We start from the raw sequence: 23,679 nt of genomic DNA, 5'->3' as shown, positions 1-23,679 counted from the left end.
TGTGGTCAAGGGACGGGGAAGTGAGCGGTACACTCTTAATGGCTGTCAGCTAGAGTGCAACCCTGAGCAGTGTTCTAGTGGTCGAGCAGGACAAGCCCCCTGAGAAGGCTGTGCCCACTTTTAGGAAGAACGATGAGTCGGGAGGTGTGTGCAGGAAGGCGGAGGTGGAAGATATCCCAAATGTTTCCCCTGCAGGATGCAAAACGGCCACGTGGAAGATCTTTCTTGTGGTTCGGCACACTACTAAAACAACCACACCGATTCTGAGTCATATCTGACATCCTGCTATAGCAGTGTCAGAAGTAGGATATTAGGTCAATTCCTTATTTGAACGGTGGCTATGACTCAATCAGTAATCATGGAAGATTTAATTAAGCAGCTGGCTGAAGGAAAGACATCTGCAGCTCATAGTCGAGCAACAAACACAAGCTGTGCAGCAAGAAAGAGAAAACATCCAGACAGCCCTGAAAACCCAGGCCACGGTAATCGCAGATAACAGGCCCAGGATACCGCTATCTTGAGATTGACTGATGTCATAGGCAGCGTTAAAGTCCACCCAGATGTCCCTAGTTCGGTTTAACAGACGAACAAAGTAGGGGAAGAAACCCGGATAATATTGGAACCGCTGGATTAAACTACTGGATTCTACAGAGTAAAATTCAGGAAGGAGAAGTGGAACACCCACGACAATCCCTAGGCCCTGTTCTATAGGATAAAGGATTGGGGAACCAATGGTTGAAGCCCACAACCACCTCATTGGAAGAAGTTTTGGAAATGGAGCAGTTTTGGAGGCCTTATACAGACCCACCAGAGCGTGGTTTAGCCAGTATCCTAACATCGCTGTCCCAGTCACAATTAATATGACCTGTGCTTACCACATACCCCCTGATTTCAGGGTCAGCAACCCCAGAGCACAGCCCTCCTTGCCACAGAACTGGAGAAGCCTCCCGAAGACCATGCCCAAATAGTCCACTGAAAACAAGAACCTGCCCCGCAACCTCAGGAACGAACCAGGGCATGGACCTCAATGCTTAAAGTGTGTGGAATGTGGGTCACATCACAGGTAACTGTCCCCAAAAGCCTCAGACCTCCAAACTTATGGATGTGGGATATTCAAATGGACGTGTTTTGTGTGTAGATGGCAGCCTGAAGAGGTATTGGAAGCTACTGGAGCAAAATGGCAAACCTGTATTGGCATTTATAGACTCTACGTGCCATTGTTATGTGGTTAGCCACAAATGGGTGGAACCCCAGCAGCTGCAGAGCAGGAGAGAAAATCTCAATCACCTGTGCTCACGGAGATAGTAAGATGTATTGCGTAAGTTGGAAAGGGTATGTCGAAGGATTGAGGGTTGGTGTAATCCCCCACCTGGTCAAGGAATTGATCAAAGGAACTGATTATCTGGAGTTCCCCCTACTTGTATACTAAGCCTCAGGAGATGGCGCTGAGAAGTATTGGTTGGAGGAAGCACCTTGTCAGGCAGAAACTCTTGTTAGGGGTAAGACCAGGGGGAAAATCTCTAGGAATAAAAAACGTTCCAATAATAAGTTCTGTGTGCTAGCAGAAGACCCTAATCCTCCTTCTGTTTCTTCACCTACAGCTGAACAGTGGGGAGAGCAGTGTAGCTTTGGAGCTGTCCAGAGGGAGGACACCGTCCTAGTACAGGCATGGGGCTATGTAGTGGCAAAAGAAAAATGACAGGTTGGACCATATATCTTTGGTGTGAAGGGTCTGTTATACAGAAGGATAAACACAGAGGACGGGTTGGTCTCTCAACTGGCCGTCCCCCTTCCCTTTAGGAACCAGGTTCTCCATTTGGGCCATTGTCAGGTTGGAGGTAGACATTACGAGAGGGAAAAATGGAGGAATATTTGTTAAGAAGATTATATTGGCCACAGTGTTTTCTGATATCTGTTGGTTTTGTGCTTTCTGAGACAGGTGTGAGGTGGTTAACCCACACACGCATCCAAAGCACCCTTAAGACCACTACCCATTATCGGCATCCCCTTTACGAGGCTTGGGATGGCCTTCTTGGGTCCCTGGTAGCCTCGGCATGCAGCTATCAATACATATTAGTCCTTGTGGAATACGCCACAAGATATTCTGAGGCAATACCACTATCCAGGATGTACACTGCCTCAGTGGCACAGACTTCCTTGCCAGGATGAGATTTCCAAAGCAGCTCTTCACCGATCAAGGGACCCCATTCATGTTGAAGTGAATGTCTCATGTATGTAAGATACTGGTGATTAAACAAATCTGGACTTCTGTTTACCACCCCAAACGGATGGCCTAGTCGAGTGGTATAACTGCACTATCAAGACCATTCTAAAGAAATTGTTCTCAGACACAGAGGGATTGAGATAGAAAGTTGCTACACAGACTGTTCACCATCTGTAGGCCAGGCCTTGGCGGAGTTCGCAGAGTTTCGCATACCAAAAAACTCTGCCGCGCTACGCGGAGTTCCGCAAGCGGCGGGATGCATTTGTCACACCGTTTGCACTATTTTTCAGAGCAGGGTGTTTGTCCCGCACAGTAAAATAAGTGCAAACGGCATCATGTGCAGCGCAGGAGGGTGCTGCTTCTTTTCTGCCGCTTGAGTAGATTTTATACTCTAGCTGCAACTTTCTCAACGTGAACATCTGCGACCGCCCATGTTGAGAAATCACGCCGTGATGTGGATTATCCTCGCTCCTGCTCGCCAATTTGACGTTGGCGAACACGAGTGGGAAAAAAAATCCACTCAGCATAGGAGCGGAAATTTTTGGAACTCTGTGTGCTATGCGGAATGTGGAAAACTCCACAAACTTTGCAAGCGGAGTGGAGTTCGCCGCCTAAACTTACCGTAGGCACTCCCAGTCCTCCACTGGCTACAGTCCCTACAAGCTAGTTTCTGGCCATCAGCCAAGAATATTGTTGGACATGGCAGCTGAGTGTTAGAAAGTGGAGGAAGATAAAGGTCTATGGTTACTTGAATATGTGGCCAGCCTAAAGGCAAAGAGTACCAACATATGGGAGGAGATTAGACGAACTATGGAACAAGCACAGAAAAAACAAAAAGGTAACAAGTCCATTAGGTTCCGCATCGACTTCTGCCAACTCAACAGCACGTCCAAATTCAATAATACCCTATGCCCCGTGTGGACGAGCTGCTTGAGATCCGAGGAAAAGATGTACATTTAGCCACTCTTGATGTGCCAGATCTTTCTGGGAATCAGTTGAAGTTTCAGTTCAGGTAATATAACTCTCCCCACTGTGCAGCCCTTCATGAGAGAGAAACGTGGGTACCATCCATGGTAAAGGGCGGAGGGGCTAGAGCAACATAAACCACACCTCCAGACTGGCTCAGAGAACCCTGCTCTTCCATCTACCACTCCTCAGCACCACAAATGGGCCAAGAAGGCCCATACCCACAAGTCAAGGGGGGGCACCTAGAAGACCCAGACTCCCCAAAACAAGGAGTGTCCATCCTCCTTGTAACAGATGGCACCTTGAAGACACAGACCCTTGGAGTCAAGGGGTGCTGCTCCTCCTCGCCATAGAATGCACCTAGAAGACCCGGACTCTTGAAGACAAGGAGTAGAATGTTGCAACCTCTCCAGAAACTATTTATTTCTCTCAAGAATTGCGCAGGCGGCGGTTTCACAATAGGGACAAAGGTCACATTTCATAACCACGAGCTGAGAAGCGTGAGGTATTTAACAATCTCTGCACTGAGGAGGCCCGGGCTGATGGGCCAGGAAGGAAGGGTTGGGCCTGAAGGGGGTCAGTCTAGGCTGAGGACAGGGAACTGCACAGGCAGTGCCAGGGTGTGATGTAATGGCACACTAAAGAGGCTTGGGGGTGGGGGCAGCTAGGGGGACAGAGGACCGGGCTCCATGCTGTCCATGTTGCTGTCTCCTTTGGATACCATGGCAGTGAAAAGGCTGAGGTGATTGTTGCACCTACTGAGGATGTTAGTGGTATGAGAACCCCCTACCATAGCCAAGGAGTGGGAGAAACTGCTGGTTTGACTGGCGTAGAGGAGCAGAAAGTCCGAAGGAGCACACTGTTTCCCTGCTATCTTTGTTGCACTCCAGGGCTGAGTTTGCTTTGTCCCCAAAAGCCATCAAATGACATGTCCATAAGGCTGGCCTGAAAGTTACCCAAAAAGCCAGTAGACCACATACCGGCATGCCTACGAATGGCCACACAGATGCCAATAGCCCTCAGGTATCTAGTCTGCAGCGGATGGTGAACTTGGCTGAATCACAACCATTTTGCATAACCTGGGAAAGTATGGCCCGGGCTTCTTGCAGAACTATGGGCAACACTTGGGACATGGAGTCCCACAAGGCGTGAGAGTGGCATCCCAAGAAAAATAAATAAATCCAGGATCTGTAAAGCATAACAAATCAGCTGTGAGGGTCCCAAGGCGCTGCATTGTAGGCACAGTTAGATAAAGTGATTTGCCCACAATCACAGGATATTGACACCAACGCAGAGACTCAAACCTAGTTCCCACTGGCTCCGAAGCAGAAAGGTCAGGCCGTTAAACCAATTTCACTTCACTGCCCAAGTGGCAGCTGGCATTCACTAAGCAAAGGTTCAAATAAGTAGAGGAGAAAGCGCACTTACCAAATGTCTCTATCCTCTTCAATTTTCTGTCGGGAGGAGTAGCAGGAAATGAGTTTGGGTTTACTGTGCCGGCCGATGCCTGCACCACTAGGTTCAAAAGGGTGGGGTGGGATGCGGAGTGAGAAAGCTGGGTCTGCTGAAGCAGGGGTGTCAGAACATTTGTTTTAACTTCCTAAGTAAGAAGTTGAAGATCAAGAACTTCTAACACCCTTTGCATATTGATAGTAAAATAGGCTCTATCCTCTGTGGCAGGCCCGGGGGTTCGGGATATTCCACTGTCTGGGGAGGTATCCAGACCACTGGTATCTTTCAGTTGTCCTCTTGGTAAGGCTGTGGAATCTTACCCCCAGCATCATAGCCCCCATCATTAGAGTCTGTACTGAATAACTCATGAAGGAAATGAACCCTGCCATAGGTTAAAGGCACTGGATCGAAGTCAGAAGAGTGGTAGAAAGGTTGCTGCTCATAAAGGAGCACGCAGCCTAAGTTGAGTTTGGGGCAGCACAGTCTTAGCGTCAGGAAAGCACTATGGGTTGGATGTCATTGTCCAGAGTTGATGGCGCCTACATCAGCATCGATGGAGTGGCACGAGCAAAGTGTCGTACCGAAGTCATCCGAAGCCCTGAGAGGATCCAGAAGGTCCAACTGGTGTAAAGGGCAGACCTGCCAGTAGAAGCCCAATTGGGAGGCCTCCGATCTCCTTGGGGAACGCTGGTGCACCAGAGGGAGGATGTAATATGTCACAAAGCAGCACATTGGCTTTGCAGAAGTCCTCTATTTGCTCTGCCATTCCGACAGCCCCGGTGTAGGAAGCTGGCTCTTTATGTGATATAGCAATAAGTTGATATGCCGTGTAAGGTTTCCAGGGGTTCCCTTGTGAGTGGACAAGGCTTGCTATGCAATCCCAAAGTGCTCTATTAGAGGGTAGTGTGGTCACAAGTCTTAGACTTAACACAGAGGAGTCCAAGACATTTGCAGATACACACAATGTCTGATAAATGACTTCACAACTCCAGAAGGAGATCCACACCAATCTAGAAATAGCAAGTATCTTTATATATATTTTTAGGCATCAGAGAAAACTCATTCAAGTAAGGATGCTTTCAAAGGTAAATTCTTTTCACTTTAAAAAGTGGACACAGTGCAATTTCTGAGTTCTGCAATGTAATCCTAAGGAAGGAAGAACAAGTTCTGCAAACAGGTACAGTATATCAACTTACAGGACCAATCTTCTGAAGTTAAGGTGAGTAGTGGACAAGGTCCAAGGTAGTGTAAGAAACTGGCTCTATATATACTGCACCAAAGTGAGGTACAGTGTGTATAGAGTCCAAGGGTCTCCAAAGGTTTGGCAGAGCTAAAAGTTAGATAGAACCCTACTCTCCAAAGTGGTAGCTTGGTTGAGGAGTAAGGCAGTATCAGAGGACAGTGTTAAGCATTTGATTTACACACTCAGTCAGCAAATGAATTTACTCACTCAAGAACTGAACTCTAAGCCAATAGTTTTTGTATATAAAAATAAACTGTTGTTTTATTTCTAGAACCAAGCAAGCCTGGTACAGGTAAGCATATAAATACTTTGCAGTGGTAAATTACTTGTATGAACACAGTTCAAAATTGCAGTATAACTTGTACTGATGTTGGTTACAGTTTAAGTAAGCAGTTTGCAACACTTAGCAGGCATAGTACATTTGAATGAATGGGCTTTTTAAGTAAAATGCAATAAATTACTTTTCAGATTACTTTTGCTAACACAGTGCTGGATCCTAGATTCAGCACTGGGACATTTCCAGAAAACAGTTGAGTAAATTCGTTTTAGTTAGAGGTACGATTTTTAAAGAATATTATTGTATTTCAAAAGTTGACACAAAAACTTTTTCACATAGAGTAACCAATGTTATCCTATGGGAGGAAAGCAGGTAAGTCACTTTAAAAATACTTTTCTTACTCAGTGCTGGATACCTAGATTCAGCACTGGGACATCTCCTGAAAACAGTTGAGAAAATGTGTTTTGGTTGATCGGTTGATTTTTAAGGAATATTCTCAGTTTTCAAAAGTCGACACTTGGAAACTTTTTCGGAGAAAAAGTGTCAATGTTATTCTATGAGGAAAAGAGGTTATCGGTTTCCAGGTAGGTAATCGGTCTTTGAAGTTAGGGTCCTGGGGTTAGACTCAGGGGTCTCCCAGGGTTAGTGATGCACCCCCAGTGGCACTAGGGCGGCCGAGTGCAGAGTGTTGAGGCCCAATGTTATCCCATGGAGGATAGGGGGACTCCGGTTGGTGGCTGCTGGCAAGCAGGCCACGGGGTTGTAGGAGCAAAGCTCCTAGAGTTAAGCTCAGGGCAAGTTGGGGACCAAGTTAGCACCAAAGGGGCAGCATCATCGGCACTCGGGCGGCCGGGTGCTGGGTGCTGTTTGAGGTCGGGTTCCCTGTTGACTTCAATGGAGTTTCTCTGGGACAAAGAAACACTGCAGGCTCGGGGACGAGGATCTTCCAGGAGTGACCACCACTTCGAGGGGTAAGTTGGGATGTTGAGGGATGGTTAGGCACTGCTTGGTTGGGCACACAAGGCCGTGGGGCGTAGGGTGCAGGTGTGCCTTGGGACATCGGATTTTCTTACCCGCTCTGTTCTCGGTAGGGGGGGTCCTCTGGATTGAGGCTGCAGGCGTCGTCAGGAGGCTTGAGGTAGGTCAGGGGTCACCGGATATTGCGTCAGGATCGCCGGGGGGACCTCCTCGTGGTACTTGTCCACTCGAGCTCGGGCCGGATTTGGCTAGTGCAGAGTGTGCAGGATTTGTGGTTCCTAGCTGGCACCAGAAGCTGCAGTTCAAACACGTCCGGTGTTCACGGGAGAAACAGCTTGGAAAGTGAAGGCAGGCAGGTCCTCCGGGGTTTTTGAGGTTGCCGGTCCGCTGGACACGCCGGGGTTTTGCAGGAGCATGTTCGAGGGGAGACAGGCCTGCAGGGCTGGGGCCAAGTCAGTGAGCGTCGTCCTCTTGTTAGCTTTGCACAGCTTTTCGTCCTTCTTCTTCTCTTCTTTTTCTTGTGGTTGCTGGATCTGAGGAAGGAAGGTTCAGGGTGCCCCCTAAATACTAAATTTAGGGGTGTTACAGGTAGGTAAAGGGCAGGGACCAATGGGTCCCTTCCCTGGGGTGGGTACACCCCATATTCTGCCACTCTCCAGTGGCTTGTCCCTGGTTGGCTGAGTCCCCCATCCTCAAGATGGCGGGGACTCAGGACTCTTTTCCTCACTTGTTTTTCCCGCCGGTTCTCCCGCCCAAAGTGGGGGGTAGAACCAGTGGAGACCAGTTGCTGAAAGCAGCAAATGGTCTGGAGACGCTCACAAAGGCAGCATGCCTATGAAGCTTCCCCTTCGTGAACCCTGCCTATGCTGGGGGAGAAGGCTTGGCACCTCGTCCCAGGATGTGCATTGCTTCAGGCCCCTGAGAGCAGCAAGCAGCAAGCTCTTGGCCCAGGGGTCCAGAAACGTGTCTGCTGGTGTCAGCCTAAGCAGTCACTGAGCCAGGTCACTAGTAGTTGGTCGAATTTCAGGGGGCATCTCTAAGATGCCCTCTGTTGTGCATTTTACATTAAATCCCACACTGGCATCAGTGTGGGTTTAATGTGCTGAGAAGTTTGATACCAAACTTCCCAGTCTTCAGTGTAGCCATTATGGTGCTGTGGAGTTTGTAATGACAAACTCCCAGCACCATATAGTCTTAATGGCAGCACTGCACTTACAATGTCTAAGAATGGACATAGACACTGTAGGGGTAATGGGCTCATGCACCTGTACCCTCACCACTGGCATACGGCACCCAGCTAGAAAGGCGACTGGTGTATGCCAGGGCAGTGGTTTGTGAGTATGGCACACAGGGATGTGTGCCATGTCAACTCTTCACTTTATTCTGCACTAAGACACGCAGCCTGCAAAGGCAGGGTGTGAGTGTCAGGGTACAGGACCTCTAAGGGTGGCACAACAAGTGCTGCAGCCCTTAGAGGCCTTCTCTGGTCACAGTGCCCTGGGTACCTGTGGTACCATTCACCAGGGGCTGACATGTGGCCAAAGATGCCAATTGGGTTTATTTTGGAGAAAGAACACAGGCCCTGGGAACCTGAATGGCAGGGACCCAGGGCACACCAACAAAAGGTGCATCAGTAGCCAGGCAAAAAGTGTGGGGGGGGTTACTGCAACAGAAACCCACTTTCCTACAGGCAGCTCCAGCAGTACACCACCAGCGGCATGAGGGAGGCCGGATGCAGGGTGCAAATAAGCTTTGAGAGCGCAATAGGTTTCAATGGGGAGCTGTCTCTGTAAAAAGAGGCTGCAAGCTCTGGCTAGGAAGACAGTCGCGTTGAACCAACAAGGTGGGGAGGTGGGGGTGGGGGTGGTTTGCGGGCTTGTGATATTCTGGAACTTAAGGACACCTGGGATCCTCTTCTCCACGGCCCAGGGGTGACTGCTGCAGAGGTGTCTTTAGGCGTTGGGTTTCTCTTACCGGGAGCAGTCGTGGTTGAGGGGGTCTGCGTGCAGAGGCTGCAGGACACGTCAGGGAGACCACAAAGGGTGAAACCACAATGGACTTGATCTTTGGAGGGCTGGGGAACCTTGTGGGCACCATTGGCCCACTTCAATTCAGGCCGGAGATGACGGGTGCAGTGGTTGTCTTAGTGTTAGGTTTTGATGGTTCCACAGGCCTCAGAGTCTTCTCCTTTGGAGTTCTTCAGAACAGGTCAGCTGTTCACTGGAGTTCTTGATCTTTATTGAATGCAGGCAGTCCTCCCAGGTTTTGGAGCTGCAGGACGAGCCATCTTTTGTGTAGGGTGGACAGAGAACGCCAGACAGGACATCTGGGATGGAGCCAAGTCAGGTGCTCTCTTCAGTCTTCTGCTTTTGCGGCTCTTCGTGTACTTCTTCTTAGGTCATCAGGATCTGCTTCTCTGGAGTGAGGCACTCCCCTAAATACAGAATTTTGGGGTGTTAGGGGAGCATAGGGTAGTAGCCAATGGGCTACTGACGTTTGGGGTCAGTACTCCCCCTTATGACCACTTCCATTAGGAGTGGGCATAACCCTGTCTCAGAATTCCTAAACATGGCTACTTTTGAAAAGTTGACTCCACGTCACAGTAGCCCTCATTAGGGGTGGTACTAACCTGGGGGTGGCACACCTACCTGATTAGCTAATTTTCCTGCTGATATGGGTACCAAGCAGGCTCTGGACAGGGGGGGGTTGCTTCTTCTCCTTTGAGGGGAGTAAGATTTGCATTCCAAAGGCGGCAGCTTCTTTGAAGTTTGCCGGTCCAACGAGGATAATCAGCAGGTCATCCTGGGGAAGAGGTGTTACTCTCTCTTCCCATACAGCCTTCATTGCTAGGTCTCCTGAGAGCAAAAGGCTATCACCCTCGGAGGTCAGAACAGTGTCTCAGGTGGCAGGCTGGCAGAAACAAGTCAGCAAGGACACCAGAGGCTGATACATTTTCACGAGGCACCTCTAAGGTGCCCTCTGAGTGCATGCATTAATGAATCCGACATTGGCATCAGTGTGGGTTTACCAATACGAGATGTTTGATACCAAATATCCCAATTTTCAGTGAAGCCATCATGTAGCTGGGGAACTTATTTTACCAGTGTCCAAGACTGTCACGTGCTCGCTAGGAACATTGTCGACACCTTTAAGTTAGCATGAGCCCGGTAGTCATGATGCTGCTTTTGCGCACATCACTACATGTGTTTATTTTTGCATGACTCTGTTTATACCTTTCACATAAGAACTCTCTGCTGTGCTCATTCTCTGCCTGTTCATGGAATTTAGTCTGAACATTGTCAGCAAGGTCGATAAACACTGACACTTGTTATTCTGTTCTGATCAAGCCCTAGCACCTAGACAAAATATACAAATGCAGCTGTTTTTGCTGGAAACTCATACTTTGATATTATGGGGGTGCATGCTTAGGTAAAACACACTTGGAGAGGGACCTTTCCAGGAAGAAGAACAACACGCACCTGTGATGTAGAAATACGATCTGTGGCCATAGGTATGGGGTCTGCTGACAAAGCCCAGAGATCTTCTATTATATAATAATCCTTTTTCTCACCAAGGGGAGAAAGCATAGGCACTGTAGTCCTTTCTCCAAAGTCTTTGTATAATGACTTCTCCCTTCATGATATATGGCCTTACTGCAATGCTAATGATATTGGTGTTATGCACCTTTATGCTTGTTGTGGCGCGTATACTGCATTTTAGAGCACGTTAGTTAAAATAAATATTTTAAACTATCTTCGTGTCCCAGTCTGATCTTATTGTAAACAAGTACGAGAGTGTAAGCGAAAAGGTGTGTCTTGTTACCGCAATTCCTGAGAGATCCGAGAGTGTTGTGTTCTTTGGTGTCTAATTATTGATACCTCTATTTGTGAATAGGAGAGCGAGTGAGACACTATAGATCGTCAGTCTTGGGCTTGTGGGCACTAAGGTGGTAGGAAGGCTTAGCCCCTATACACCAAGGTTTCGTAATCCTGCGCCTAGTGTTATTTTTCATATATGTACCCTAATATAGGCCTGGGTGATATCATACACCATCACCTACATTATCTCCCTTACACTACACAGTAACGAGCCTTTAGGATTGAACTTTTACCTAGTTCTAGTCCTGGGTGCAGGAGGAGGGTTTTTTCCTAAACAATAGAGTCCTATAACTTCATCACTAGACTCACACAGTATGAATGAATATTCATAAGAATTCTTGGAAACCAGGCAGGGGCTACTCTACCTACCCCACCATATCTACATACAAGGTTCATCCCATAAGTCATCCTCAAATCCAACAATGGCTAATACATGAGACAAGGGACAAAGAAAGCCTAGAAACTTTTTGTATAAATACAGCACATCTTGCAAGGGTCGGTAGTGGGAACCGAGACTTCCAGGCCAACACACTGACTAGAGATCCTGAAGCTTCTGTATGCAGATGCTCCATCTGACAGTGGTCTAAACATCCCTTGCGGAGTGTCCAACTCGAGACCAGGACGGGCTCCTACATTCTCACACTCTAGGTAATGGGGTTTGACTAAAGGGATTCTTGGCTTCACACCTACTCACATGCTAGGTACACTCAGGTACATCTAGATAGTCATCGTAGGAGTATGCGCTTTCTTTTATCATGCATTTTATATCCATGTATGCATTCATGATTATTGCAAAATGGTAGAACTGTACTATCCATTTATATTGACTGTTCTGCTGATTATATATACCTGCTACTGTCTAACGGTTGTTGCAACACATCTATTTTACACTAGAAGAACAACTGTGCAATAAATACTTATTGTAACACGCCCGACTGTTTCTTCTGTGTAACTCTCGGAGACCGAATAAGTGAGCACGAGTGACTGAGCAAAAAGTAGTACATTGTTTACACTATCCTGAGGGATCAGGGTTGTCATGTTATAAGGTTCCCAGAACTATTCTCTCCCCGATGAGAGGAGACACTAGTGGCACTGTGAGCTAGCTAATTCAAACAGGCTAACATTTTTGAAGGGGGTGCTCAGAGTCAGTCCGCCACCAAACCCACAGTTTATGTTATCTGAACGCGCAGGTCCTGTATGGGTAATATAGGAACTACACGACATGGTGCCGCCAACGTTGGTTGGGTGCTTTTTTAATAGTAGAATCTGAGTAGTTCAGTTGTGCGAATTCTCAGAGACCCCTACTCACAAAATGCCAGAGACGTCTGGAGTGAGTGGGCAAAAAACTCCGCTACAGCTCAGTAGGCGAAATATCCTATTTATTGGCTGCTGGTTAATCAAGCTTAAAGGACACAGTGTTCCTAAATTGTGCATAAAACCTTATCTTAGTTCCCTTGAACAAACATCTCCTTTACAAAAACGACTGAGGGTGAAAATTACCCAGTAGTGGATCTGCACCTCTCAGCAGGAGAAGAAGATTTAAACGCAATATAAATTGCACCAAAATTTAGGCATACAATCACCCTAAAACTATTAGAAAATGGTTTAACACCTAGGGGTGCCTTAGTAGCTTTCGTGATTGAGGCTCAAAAATCAAACAAAACAGAGGTATTCTATTCATGGGTGACATTCCCACAAGCAGATGTGAGAACACTGACATTTCCCTACTATATAGAAGGAGATTCACCAGTGTAATATGGTCCATTCAAGGTCATAGAGGTTCCACTTACGCACCAGGAACACTTATATTGGTTTAAAGGCGCCCTACCCCACGTAAGAAACAAAGTAAGATTAGGCCCGCTCTGAGGAGATGGGGCAACATGGCCGATACTGGTGGCCTACACACCACATCCTGACATTGAAACAATGCCACAAGGAAACTTACTCATACAACACAAGGATTTAATTAAAATCTACAGAAACTTGACGCAAATCGTCATGAGGACTTTCACAGTCCAACCAGCAACAGTTGCAACAAGTGGAACTCAGGGTACAGCAACTAAAATCTCTGGGCTCTGACAATGCAAGACAGTGCGGCAGAAGTAACAATAGCTCACCAGAACCTGATGGAATTTCTGGTGACAGTGGACTTGAATGATTACATTACGGTGGAAACACAAACATTACACGAGTTAATGGTGTAAAATGACCACGAAACGTGAACAATTGCCATTCTGGGTAGCTCAGAAAATAACTCAGCTCGAGGCAGTATTCCCAAATACTACCCTGTTTGGAAAACACAGAATGCTAACAATCTGCTTGCCCATGGCACTTGACCAGGGTGAATACCATAATTACGGGATTCGCCTCTGAGGGCTACAAATTAAATTTTAAGAAATCGAAAATAGCCCACCTCAATGTCCTGTTTTTAGGATATGAGGTTTCAAGTGAAGGGAAAAGCCTGGCAGCTAACTTTTTAGAAAAGTGTGGGCTGCTTCAACCACCAAAATCACTGAAAATTTGCAGTCAACACTGGGATTCGTAATTTCGGGAAAACATACATTTTGGATTACGCAGAAAGAGTAAAGCCTTTCCATGACTTAATAAAACCTGACTTTTCAGTTAGACAATGGACACAGGAACACACAAACATCCTATGTTCACTACAAGAAGACATGATGGATTACAAACACGCCTAAACATACTCAACCTAGTGATCCGAATATTATCGGGTCAATGCGGGTATACTTACTTAACCTTCAATGAAGGCGAAACCGTACCAATCGCTTACAAATCACACCTGTACACAAGCGCAGAAATGCATTTCACTTTGACAGAACAACATCCTGATAGCAGTTCAGACCGATGTAGCAAGAGAAAGAGCACTGGCTCAGGGAAAACGCATAATCGTCGTCACCCCAGTACCAGCCTTAGAGGCTGTTACAAAGGCTAGCATTCCGAAAACAAAAGCCTTACATCCGAGATGGATACAATGGGCAAATTCTCTTACTGCAACGGACGTTGAATAGAGATTCGATCCAAGCCTAAAAACACACGCATTTCTGCAATACGGACAAGAATATCCTCTACCAAATAAAATTTTGCCTCTAGATCAGTATGAATATATTTTTTACACTGACGGATCTGCTCCACCGGCCACAGGGAGTTAAGCAACAATACAGCGCAGCATGTGCTATTGCTAAAGGTTGCATGGGGAATGGAAAATTACATCCAAGTTGCACCAAAACGCAATCTTTAGGAGACTGCACGGCACAGTTGGCAGAGTTAAAAGCACTGATACTGGCACTTGTAAATAAGGATCACAAATTCTCCACACTAATTGTGTGTGATTCCTTTTACTGTGTGCAGTCATACAATGAATATTTACATCATTGGGAACTAAACGGGTTTAAAGATGCAAAAGGTGGCACAATTAAGCATAAAATGCTATGGGAACAGGTAGTTAAGTTGAAAAATGAACCACCACAGGCTCACGTGATACACGCACAGTCATCAACGTGATGGCGTTCCCGTTGAAGGGAATTCTTTGGCTGATGAACCCGCGAAGGGGGCTGTACACACGGTTTCCGCAACTGCAATCACTCGTTTAAAAATGAGAAAAGACGGTGAGAATATGGTGGCTGTCATTGCTTCGCGCAAAGGCAGCTCGGCAGTACCTAAGACATTTCCACTCAAGCACTCCTACAAGTTAGATGCAAACAACATTCCATATGCTCAGATTCCTGGAGTGGGGGATAGATTAATACCAAATATGGATCGTAGGCAAGGTTTAAATATTGCTACACATGAGGGTTTGGGCTCTGCACATACAGGTGTTACAGCAAATATTTCATTGCTGAAACAGCGCTATTGGTGGCAAGGTCCAACAAAACAAACTAAAGACTATGTCTTGATATGTGACATCTGCCAATAGATGAAAGGCTCCACCATTGCAGACACCGTAACTAATATCTGACAAACCTCTCACATGTGTGTATCTGGACCACTGCTGCCCCTTACAATCTGATGGGGCTTACAAGTATATAATGGTTGCAGTGGATTCATGCTCAAGATTCTTATGGGTTTGGCCTCAGCGCTCGGCTGACGCTCGAACTGTTATCAAAGATTTGCGAGTCTTTCGAGGGGCATACGCAGTTGGCACGTTATATTCTGACCGTGGCCCGGCGTTTAGCTCTCGGGCTTACAAAGAGGCCATGGAAAGTGTTAGAAATGGGATTTCTGGTTGGCTGAGGCTTGCGCCAAAGCCAGGCAGAAACCACCACTCTAGTCAGGGCTGGGGAGTTACACGCCAAAGATAACCCCTGCTCACCCCCTTGGTAGCTTGGCACGAGCAGTCAGGCTTATCTCTGAGGCGATGTGTAAAGCGTTTGCGCGCGCACCCAGCAACAACACCCAAGGCCCACCACAAAGGAAACTCCACACAAGGTATTATATAAAAATAACCTCTGTATTATACCACAACACATTAGATAAGAACACACACTCTACAATGTGCCAACAGGCACAGGCAGAATTTACAAGGGATTATATGTACAGGGGACAGGGCCACATGGACCACTGTCAGGAATTAGCACTCTTAGAACATAACACAAATTACCAAGTGTACATGTAGAACACAACACAAATTAGCACTGTAGAAAACAACCAGTATCTACTGGCGCAATAATGACCTCAGCGTCATCACACTAGCATCAGGTATAAAACCTATCCTGCATCCATCACAGGGGCATAAACACATTATGCAATTTCTCATCAGTCTAGCATTAGACCTAACCACCTAAGTATAACTATACTAGGGGCGCACATTGCACAGGGAAATACAATCTCCCTAACATCCACCTAAACAGGTAAAACAACCTCCTAGGCAGAACTAACCACATTTAGAGGTACAAGACACAGGGTGCGCAAAACATGCTATATACAGTACATTTCCTAGCACCAAAAGCATGAACACAGGGTGCGCAAAACATACTACACCGTACATTTCCTAGCACCCAAAAGCATATTATAGTCCAGGTTGCGCCAGAACCTAAACGTAGCAGCTGCCCACTACTTGCTGGGCAGCTGGGGACAAGCACAGGGCCTACACGCTGCAGCTGGCACTAAGTGCTGCGCAACTGGGGGAGGCAAATAGGTGTAGGGGGGCTCTCATTAGCCCTTCAGAACACACTGAACAACCTGCGCCAATCCTTGGAGACCTCTAGACTCTTGAAATACTGTCCAAACGTTGGAGCCACCTAGGCTCTAAAACGACATGTCCCCCTGGAGCACACTGGCTCCTGAAATTATTATGCCCCAGCGTTGGAGCCATCTGGGGCTCTAAAACAAGTATGTCCCCCACGTTGGAGCCTCGCAGGCTCGGGAACCACCTGTGCCCCGCACTGGAGCGCCCTGGCGCTTTGAACAACATGCCCCCGTGTTGGAGCGGCCCGCAACGGCGGGTCCGTTCATGACCAAGAATGGACACTGGCACCGAGGGTGACGGAGGAGCCCCGTTCACCGGGCTCCTCCTGGGACCAAAACACTCTGTCCCCATCCCGCGTGCAGCCAGTATGAGGCGACCGGGGGCAGCCCCACTCACCGGCTTCTTCTGAGGCCCCGACCGGATCTCCCCCGCCCCCTTGAGCCCTCACTCACCGGCTCTGGGGGCGGTTTCCTTTCCTCCGGTCTTGGCTTCCTTTGCTTCGCCCGGGCCCCCTCCTGGGACCCGGGGCTTCAGGAACATGCGCGGGGCTCTCTCCACTCATGGGAGCCCTGCCATGCTTCACCGTCTTCCGGGCTGTCCTTTCTTCGGCGGGCGGGGCTTCCGGACTCCAGGGAGGCCCCGCCCATGTCCCAGGCAATCTCTGCCTGACTTCCTGCCTAAGCGGCCGCGGCGGTGATTGCACGATGTCGGAACATACGGGGTGGGCACCCGCAAATTTAAACCACAGAAGCGGGGTGGCACCCGTAAATTGAAGACATAAGCGGGCTGGGCACCCGCACCAAAGGCACAATATAAGCGGGGTGGGCTCCCGCTAGGCACAATCAGAATGCGGGGTGGGCACCCGCTCTCGGCAGCATCACGGGGGGAATCCCTACGATGGGGATTCCCTCCAAACAGACGGCAGCGCCTCGCTTCGGAGCTCCAGAGCTCCTATGAGGCAAAATAAAGCGATGTAGCGCTCCCAGGGCGCTAGCAGGCTGCACCAAGCCTGAGCAGAGACAAAGGACCAGCAAAAAGGTCCAAAAGGTCCTGAAGGCGTCCAGGGGGGCAAAGCAGGGCCCAGGGGCCAGCACACAGGGCCCTCCAGCAGGGAGGTAGCCCCCATGGCGGTCCCTCCTGGGCCCCACCAGCAGCAAGCCCCCCCCTGTCAGGATCCAAAGCAGAACATTTTCATGGGGTCACAGCCCCTCTTTTATACACCAAATCCCTTTGTTCTGGGTTCAGGGTGAGGGGGAAAACCAGTCGCAGCTGGTTGGGGAGCACCCTTGATGTGCTCAGCCCCTCACTCTATTCACTGGCAGGGCTAGGGTCGTCAGTCGCACCACAGGGGGCGGAGCCAGCATTGTGTGGGGAAAACCCTGCCCTATTCAGGACCCAGGTGTACTCCTCCCACCCATCTAGCTGCTGATCTCTCCATTCACCACCGGGTGACTCCTCCTGACTCTGGGGAATCCCTAGCCCGTCACATGACCTCAACCAGCCAATCATGCAACAAGGCACACATTTTACACTGCACACCGAAGTGCCCACTTCTAGAAGTGGCACTTCCATACTAGGTACATGCACGCCGCACACATCAACGCGCAGCATTCAATCACACGAGTCCGCACATACCAAACTCGGGCCTGCACACCCCACGCATCAGGAACTACTAGGGACACATACATTCCCCATGCATTCCTATGGGAGGGCAGGCCTATCTCACCACATGCACTCAGAGCGCGCACGCACTTTACCCTGGGACACAGGGAAAGTGCGCAGAAACCAAAAATCACCACACCAAGTCACCAATAAAAAGCAAAAAGTTCAGGGGTGAACCTGCCAGAAGGGCCAAGTCCAACAGAAAGTATGGGCGTAGCATTGCGGTACTCCTCTCTGTACCATCCTAAGGGAAATTTGGTTGTGGAGAGGAAAAACTGGGACCTAAAACAATCTTTAACAGCTAGGGTATTAGGCAAGGGCGGTGGTTGGGTCAGTCACTTATATGGGGTACAGTGAGCACTCAATAACCAGCCAAGAAGTTCTCTAGGTGGTGTCACTCCATATGAGGTCCTATTTGGGATGAGAATGTGGGTACCTGATCTTGATTGTGCAGGAACAGTGGCAGATGAAAAACCATTTGATATCCATGATCGTTTGGCTGTTTTACAGGATCTAAATGAATCCAGGACACAACATAGTAAGGTGTTCCAGAAACAGACCGCCACTAGGGAAGTCAAGGCAGTTACAGCAAGACCTTTCTGGATCCCAGAAGTCGGGGAACTGGTCAGGGAGAAAATAGTGGACAAAAAAGAATTTGGAACATCATACAGAAAGCCTGAACCTGTCTTAGCAGTTCAAGGAAAAAGAACTGCACTTTTGCTGCCTCTTGCCGGGAGAAAGAAGAAACGATTTGTCTCAATTGACTTACTCAAACCACACTAGGTGGCCGATACTGAACAGTAGACCTTGTGGATGCCACAGTAGCAGAAGCCTCCCTCTAGCTACAATCCAAGAAGTTCAAATAGAAAGACTCATCACGTTCGAAGAGCCTCCTGTACGGAATGAAGGACTATGCAACAATGCTATGGAACTTGTTCCCCTTGAACCAGAAGTTCAACTTCAAAATCAAACTCAAAACAACACACGAGTTGCAATAAGACCAAATATGGATGTTTACATCAACATGCCTCGACAAGAGCACACTACAATTTCAACAAATCCTAATGCAATTCCTACAATTGATCGAACTGCTTCTGGCTACTTCATGAACTTTGATACGTCTTCCTTGGATCCAAGCGAACCAGAAACGACGCCAGCCCAACAAACACGCAAACAACAAGTCAAGAACTTTCTGCACTTTCTCAAAAAGACTTACCTGCTATCGCCTTGGTTAGAACTCTGGGATTCTATTTTTTCTTATCGCTAGGCTTAGTTATAACTTTTAGCACGCTTATTAATGGATGATATCTTCAACAAAGCTCTACAACCGAAAAAGTTGGTTTGATTTTAAAACCGCATCAATCATCCCATCGTGAACAAAGAGACTTTTCATCAGTGAACATCACAGCAGTTTCTATACCGGCTGGTATAGTTTTGGACAAAGTTGATTTTGATATATTCGGTCCGACTGAACTTTTAAAACCTTCTCATAGGTTTAAAATGTCATTAAGTGATATTATTACCTCCAGTACATGGTCTGATGATTGGGATTCTGAAACAGTTAATAACATGTTGTTCAATTTAGAGAAATCTGCCGCATTTCCAAACACTGAAATGTTAGAAAGTACTTTAGACTGTAACATTTTGTACTGCTACCAACATTATGGTCAACATTTCCTACACAAATCTATTTCACCTAGAAATGCTTTTGAGTACCACCAGTGGGAGCATTGCCCTACACCACCTAAAGGCAGTTCACAAACATTTGCACAGAAATTCTCATATTTTTCAGGGTTTAACACTACTGACCCAACATCATTTTATTACAAAGTGGCATCCACATCGGCCCAGAAAATTATGCTGACAAACACCAAACCGATTTACTCTTCTTCCTTTATTGCTCAACAGTCTGAACAGGGTTTTGACCTATGGAAGGACACAATAGACTTAAAATCAGTCTGGGGTTCTAGAGACTGGCGAGTCCAGGGAACAGAAGCGCTATTTAGAGCATGCCTCATTCCACAGCAGATTATATTGCTAAATGACACTGTGTAATAGACATCCTGTCTTGGACTAGCCAAGAACAAGGACCTGAACACACCTCGTTTTCAAACACCATCACAGATAAGGGGGGAAATTCGATTTCACAAGAAGGGGCAACAATAGATGACATTTTACAGTGCAATAGATCAGACCCTAATTCGAAAGAATGGTTGATTTGGCCTTTAGACACAAACAGATATCAGAAAAGATTCTGGGCATTACAAGTATCACATGAAAGGATAGGAGACATGGCACTCAGGGATGTGTGACATCCTGTGTTTTCACTTTTGTCTGCACCAAGACATGCAGCCTGCAATGGCACTCGTGCCTGTGCTTGGTGAGGGATGCCTTAGGGTGACACAATTCATGCTGCAGCCCATAGGGACCTTCTTTAGTACCCCAGGCCCTACGTACCAGGGTCCCATTTAGTAGGAATTTACAGGGGGTGCTAAAGGTTTTGCCAATTGGGGGAAGAACTGTAAAGTTTTGGGAAAGAGCTCTGATCCTGGGGACCTGGATAGCAGGAACCCATAACACTTCCAGTCGAAATCACATCATTTACCAGACAAAAGTGGGGGTAACCATGTCAAAAAGAGGCACTTCCCTACACCTGGAAATTCTGTTTGTCGTGAAACAAGGGGTGGAATCAACTTCAAAGGAGAACAGCTTTGAGACCGTGACCTGAAATCACGATGACACCCTTGCACCTTCACAGGAGACCAAGAATGATAGAACGAGGCCAAGTCTCACTTGGACTTCTTGCGTTTTTTCTTTGATTTTCCGGTGGACTTACATTGTGCAAACAACCTGTTGCAGGAGCAATCTCAGGAGCAGCTAAGAGACCTACCTTTAGACCTCAATTAATACCGCGCAGGGTCTTGCAGTGCCTTGCAAAAAAGAACTTTGCTTCCCGGTCTTGAATGGCCATGGGGACGTGTTCCGATCCCAGGAAATTGGAAACCACATGTGGGTCAGTGACAGACATTTATTTGAGACATTTCCCACATCATTAAAACCCGTAGATTTGGCAGGTGACATAGTTACCTTGCATTCTTAGAATGTTCAGAAGAAATTGTTGCTGGAAAGAGTCTCAAAGAGAGTGGTTTTCGCTCCAGAGCCACATCTGCTAGTGTTGGAATTGATGTCAGCGTGCATTAATGGTGCCTAAATAGCCCTGCCCACAACTGTCGCAGAACGATCTCAACATAGAGCTGCTGGTGCAGCTTCCAGGGCATAGCTTCAGGTGGTTGTGAGGGGTGTTACACCCCCCCTAAAAATGTATTCTATAGTAAATAGTTGGGTAAAAGTGCTTTCAGTCGGGTATGGTAAGGTGTCTGTCATAATTCACCTGTAATTTATATATACCGACAGATATAAACACACACACTCTCCTCTCTGTTTCAAAGGTCTTAAAGAAATGTGGGTTAGTATGAAACATATTGTTTTAAACTGCTAACAATACACACTGCCTCTCAAGCAACCCTTTTGGTCTGCTTCTCATACAATGCATTTTAACAAGCTATGCCAGCAATATGGCAAGTTTAGTCTATTAATTCAAACAAAAGAGATTTTTGTACAGCAGACATGCTGAACTCACACATTTGAAGGTGCTCTCATATGTGATAAGGAAGAAAATGGCGGGTCAATTAATTAAATTATTTGCCCACGATCACATCATTTGAAACCAGTTTATGGGTCAAGAGCATTGCCTAGGTGTGGCGTTTGTGTGACGCATGCGCACACGCAGGCAGACAGGTGTCCACAAACCAACACATGACAGACACACATGTGACATGGTTCACCAAACATCCTCACATACACAACTAACACCCCTCAGAGCTGCCCGTTTTCTGTACTCAGACTTGTGTTTGCAGTGTGACGTTTTCCCGCCATATCTGACCTTTTGCATCACACTTAATGCCGATCATAAAAGGAGGGCCATGCTGACATCTCCGAACCTGCTTTGTCTTTGCCTTGAAGGGATATAGTTTTGTGGTTACCGTGAACATAATGAAAATATAAGAACTACAAGTACCAGAATGCACTTTTAAATGAACTGACTGCCTATATATCTTTAACGTTGGTCTGTGCTCGGTAGCGTTAGTTCCAGTACTGTTTTGTCTTGCATTCTGATATGTTTAGCATTTCCCTTTCGTTATCCAAAACTACAGGTGAAAGATTTTAAAATATACATTAATGATGTATTTAAACGCGATCAGGGGTAGATAACTCGTGTTCTGGTTTCTGCACAGATCTGTAAATACTCCGTTTCTGGAAGCCTTGGGCATACGATCGGTGCTTGTTTATTACACTGCTGCTGCTCTGTCGTTCAATCCCATTGTTCCCAGTTGATCTTGTAATACTTTATTTTTTATCATTAAATATTTTAGATTAAACGTTTCAGTATGATCTTTAATATACACTCTCCTACTTTCAGGCCCAAAGTATTTACATGTTTTAAGAACAAATATATTCCCGTGGAACAGAAAACAAAGAGTTCAAACCTCTTGATCGAGGGTTTTCAGCAACAAACACACATGCATTTCACGTTGCAGTTCATTACTTTAATAAACCGTAAAAACAATGCCACACAACAAATACTTACATTACAGAGGGAGCAGCAGTGTATTAATTGTCCCGGCCCACCTGATGACGCCATCAAGCCCCAGTACCACCGGTAGTAGCAGCAGCAGCTCAGGTGGGACCCGTTAAACAAAACAAACCTTTACATCCGAGGACTTCTTCCTAACACCGCTGAACGGCATCCGGTCAAACTGTTCCAGCCGCAAGTACTTTTTTTCAATGGAAACAAAATTCAAATCTTAATTCATTTTTTTAATGTGTGTAATTTGGGTGGTAAACTCAAACAGAAACGTACGTTAAAACATTTGTGAAGTAAATCGGTTAATCAACTCTAGGATACATGTTTTTAATCTGGTCACTACACTTCTGTAATATAATTTGCATTTTTGCGAACAGATCGTTTTTAGTTGATCAGGGAGATGTTTAGTTGGCTTTTAATCGCGTGAGTGCATTTCTAGACCAAAACGCTGGCTTCGATTTAAATAGCTACAGGCTATCTGGTATTTCTTTCGCAAAAAGAATATTTTTCTGAAGCTTGCTACCTCTAGGAATTTTCATTGCGGGATGTTTCTGAGTTTATTTTCGTGCCGGTCAATGGAAAGAAAAGTGCTGTGTCGTGCCACTTGTGTGCATAGACTACTGGCAAAATTAAAAAAAGAGTGTAGTTAAGTTTACTTAAAGTCAAATTGTGAATTATCGGTTTGTGGAAAATATTGAATATGTCGTCATTGCCAGAGTAAGAAAACCATTCCAAGATGGCACTGATTACTACTATTTTCCCCCTGTGCGAACAAAACAGGTGCTTTAGCTGTTGCAATTTATGTGGACCACAACATTTATTTGGATTTCACATTGCTGGGGTCCTTTTGTACTTGTAGTGATTACTCTAGCAACGCAGTGGATGCAACAAGCAGAAACAGTCTCTCTGCTATGAGGGCCTAACAGGCTCTACTGCTGTTCATTGCCTGATAACATGTTTGTCGCCAGTATAATAAATAACTGGTGAGAAACTATGAATATACTTCTCCTCCCTTTGATGCTATACCTTATATAAACAAGCATTTGCAATCCAATATGTCTCGCATTTACGCGAGTTTAAGCTATTGGCATTGTAAATTACAATGCGTTTTATTTAAGTTTCAAAAACCAAAACATAAATGAAAGGCA

The 23,679-nt window shown here is 46.6% G+C and overlaps 1 long non-coding RNA gene across 1 annotated transcript in view; it reads right to left on the bottom strand.

The window, feature by feature from the left end:
- LOC146833094 (uncharacterized) overlaps positions 1-22,627 on the bottom strand; it is a 137,561-nt gene extending 114,934 nt beyond the window's left edge. Inside the window, exon 1 of the long non-coding RNA XR_014960198.1 lies at positions 22,535-22,627. This is a non-coding gene — a long non-coding RNA (uncharacterized LOC146833094). The remainder of the gene's footprint in view (positions 1-22,534) is intronic.
- Positions 22,628-23,679: the final 1,052 nt, after the last annotated feature.

This window comes from Triturus cristatus, chromosome 4_2 (genome assembly GCF_964204655.1).
Source record: "Triturus cristatus chromosome 4_2, aTriCri1.1, whole genome shotgun sequence".
Classification (NCBI taxonomy): domain Eukaryota; kingdom Metazoa; phylum Chordata; class Amphibia; order Caudata; family Salamandridae; genus Triturus; species Triturus cristatus.
The sequence above is the reverse complement of the archived record's forward strand: the minus strand, read 5'-3'. Positions and strand labels throughout refer to the sequence as shown.